Source organism: Aspergillus ruber, assembly GCF_000600275.1.
Source record: "Aspergillus ruber CBS 135680 unplaced genomic scaffold scaffold00009, whole genome shotgun sequence".
Classification (NCBI taxonomy): domain Eukaryota; kingdom Fungi; phylum Ascomycota; class Eurotiomycetes; order Eurotiales; family Aspergillaceae; genus Aspergillus; species Aspergillus ruber.
Genome location: NW_024467305.1, coordinates 725030 through 728438, shown reverse-complemented (window position 1 = coordinate 728438; position 3409 = coordinate 725030).

Genomic DNA, 3409 nt, shown 5'->3' with positions numbered 1-3409 from the left:
AGATAAAAGGCACTATTATCTGGAATAAACAACTACTCAGTATAAATTTAAAGATCTAAATAAACTAGCATAAAGATATCCGTAGTGATTGAATAGCTATCCAGTAATATAATTATCTATTGATACATTTATTCATAGAGTGTAATATATATATTATCTCTTATTTAATAAATAAATGATAAAGAAGTTGACTACATTTGCTAATGATATATAACCAGATTAAGTCATCCGTTAAAAGTTATTGCTTTAACTTTGGTTAAACGATAATCATCATAGCCACGGTTGATTAGATGGACTCAACCCTATTAATTTACATTATACCTCTGATAAAGCCTCTTATTTAAAATTTATTTTATTCTGATAATGATTAACCAATAATTGCAAGCATCATACATTTTAATAAGGACATCTAAAGTATACAGTCACCTGACAAAAGTCTATGTAATTCCGCGTCGCGCGACGCGCGACCAGATATTGTCCATCATCTTTTCAACCACCTACACCATGCCTCGCACCCCTTTACAGTCGACTAACTCTAATAAGACTAGTAAAAAGGAATTAGAGCCTTTTCAACGGGGAATTATAGTTGGTCGATTTCTTGCAGGCCAAAAAAAGGCCGATTATTCAGCACGCAATGAATTTACCATATACAACAATTCAAACCACCGTTCAAATGTATTAATCCTCCGCCACTTCCACTAGTTCTCGCATTGAACGGCCAGAAATATTTTCTGAAGCATCTATCGAATGAATGGGGATGAGGAGTCTGCTCCAAGAGGGTATTCCTATTTAAAAGTTTTGAAGATTACCTAACCTGCTATATGGAAGTCTAGTATGGAATTCATGCAAGATAATGCTCCCATGCATAGAGCCAATATTATCAAGAAATTGGTTTGATGAGCATGGTATTCCTCTTGTTGATTGGCCACCGTACTCACCCGATTTGAACCCTATTGGACATGCCTCGGCCAAGTTGAAAGAGTGTATACGTGCTCTATCCAGACATTGAATTATTTAATGGGGCCAAAGAACAATTGAAAGAACAATTTTATAAAGCTATGGGAGAGCCATATATAAGGAATCATTGGGCAAGATGGCGGACATTTGATCTTTGAAGAGATGGCACATCAAATGCTTGTGCGCAGGCAATGTTAGTTTGAAATTGGCCCTATTAAAAAGCATCCATCGCTCATTTGATCCGTAATCTTTAGAAAACTGATGATAAATAATTTGATGCAAAGTAAAATTGGTAATATGGGTGTAGTAATACTCATGGGAAAACCGTTACTGACGGCGCCTCGTGATGATAGATTACGTTAATTACGGAGTTCTATTATAACTTTAAATGTCTTTTTTTTTTGGTAATAATTTATAATTAGACTGAGAATTAATAAAATTATTATCGTCTAAATTCCTATTAGAGTAGCTGCTGAGGTTTTAAATCTTTGAAGGTTATTAAGTGTATTAATAAGAATAATAATAACTAATGAAAAAAACACCTAATACTCTTTTTATGATGTGTTTTATAGATTATTAGTATATAGCCGAATTATAATGAAAAGCATTGTATAAATAAACCTACTACTACTAAAGGTGCATAGTCACACTACTATTATCAATAGAGATTGAATATTGTATTTATATATTGCGATTCTGTAGAGCTTAGAGTTGCATTTGGGTCGGGTAGGAAAATGGGCACCTTAGTCCCAACCCGCGGGTTGGGAAGAGAATTTTTTTCCCATTCCCATTCCCATTTCCCGCCGGGAAGGGTCGGAAATTTCCCACATTTCCCAAAAATTGACAGCGCTAACCATTCATTTATGGACGCACTAAACTAACTACAGTTAGAACGGGGATGGGAATGGGAATTCCCGTTCCCATTATTCCCAGTCCGACTGCCTTGTTGTAGCCTTGTATTTTCGATGCAAAAAAAAAAAATCCTGAATTAATTGATACAAGAAATTACGACTCCATTGCAATACAATATATATATATCTTTGGACCGCATTACTACATAATTCTTAGACATGACCGAAAAGATCCACCAAAGGGCATGATATTATAACCATGGTTTGATTAAGAGTAATAATTGAATTTTGAGCTCAACACTTTAGAAAGCTGATAATTTTAAGTAAGAAGACTGCATTCACAAAGAAAACTCAAATGCCCTGGCAGTTTTGCAGTAGACATTCAATGCATCGACAGGAGTGATCCACATCGAATCATTGATAAGGACTTTTGCAAGAATCATTCTGACATAGCACCTGATGCTATGCACAAGAAAACTATTTGGAAGTCATGATGTCCACAGATGAATTTGAAAGCTTAATCTCTGACTTGGCAAGAATATCTCTACCAGAAAGCCATGATGATGCAGCACAGCACACTAAGGCTTGAGACATACTCAAGCAGCAGACACGTCAAAGACAAGCCAACTGGTATTATAACCATGGTTGGATTAAGTATTGTAATAGTATGTAATGGCAAGTTTGGGAATATGAACCACTCCCATTTCCCATATCTCCCAACCCGACCCATCCCTATGGGAGTAAACGGGAATTGCGGGTAGGGAATGACACTAGTAGAGCTAAAGATTATATTTAATTAATATAGGCCTTTTTAAGTAGACCGAGCCAGCTTACGATATATGTATTAAAGTATTTGATTTCTGGGGCTTCAGATACTAGAGATGTACACAATGACAATGATTCTTCAATCAGCACCACTTCCAAAGCCTTTGGAACTGTGCATGCTGTGCAACTGTTGACTCTTATCATAAACAATTAAATGGGTACTATCCGTCTATCGTTACTTTATATCAATCATAAATGAAATATATCACCCACTAAACATGCATATTATTCTATTTAAAAAAAATCAACTGGGTTGTCTGCAAGAGCATTTAAGCCTATTATGTCCAGCAACACTATAGTTGCTGCAATTAGTGGTTTATGAGGCTTTGGATTCCCCTTCTTGTTGAGCAACTTAAGAAGCTCATTTTGAAACAAACTGTTCGATTCTCCTCTTCTCTTTCTATATTTGCTCTCTAGCTGAAGCTGATTCGTTCCTTACTGTAAGAGAGGGCATTTAGAGTAGTCTGTACTTTTTGATAATGTTCTCCATGGCCTTATTCATCACTTATAGTGATACAAACTATTTCGTTGAAACAATGAATGTCCGGTTGGGCTGCTCTATATACAGTCACACGACAGAAGTCTACGTAATTCCGCGTCGCGCGACGCGCCACCTGATATTGTCCATTATCTTTTCAACCACCTACACCATGCCTCGCACCCCTTTATGATCTACTAGTTCTAATAGGACTAATAGAAAGGAATTAGAACCTTTCCAACGGGGAGTTATAATTGGCTGATTCCTTGCAGGCCAGAAAAAGGCTGATATTCAGCGC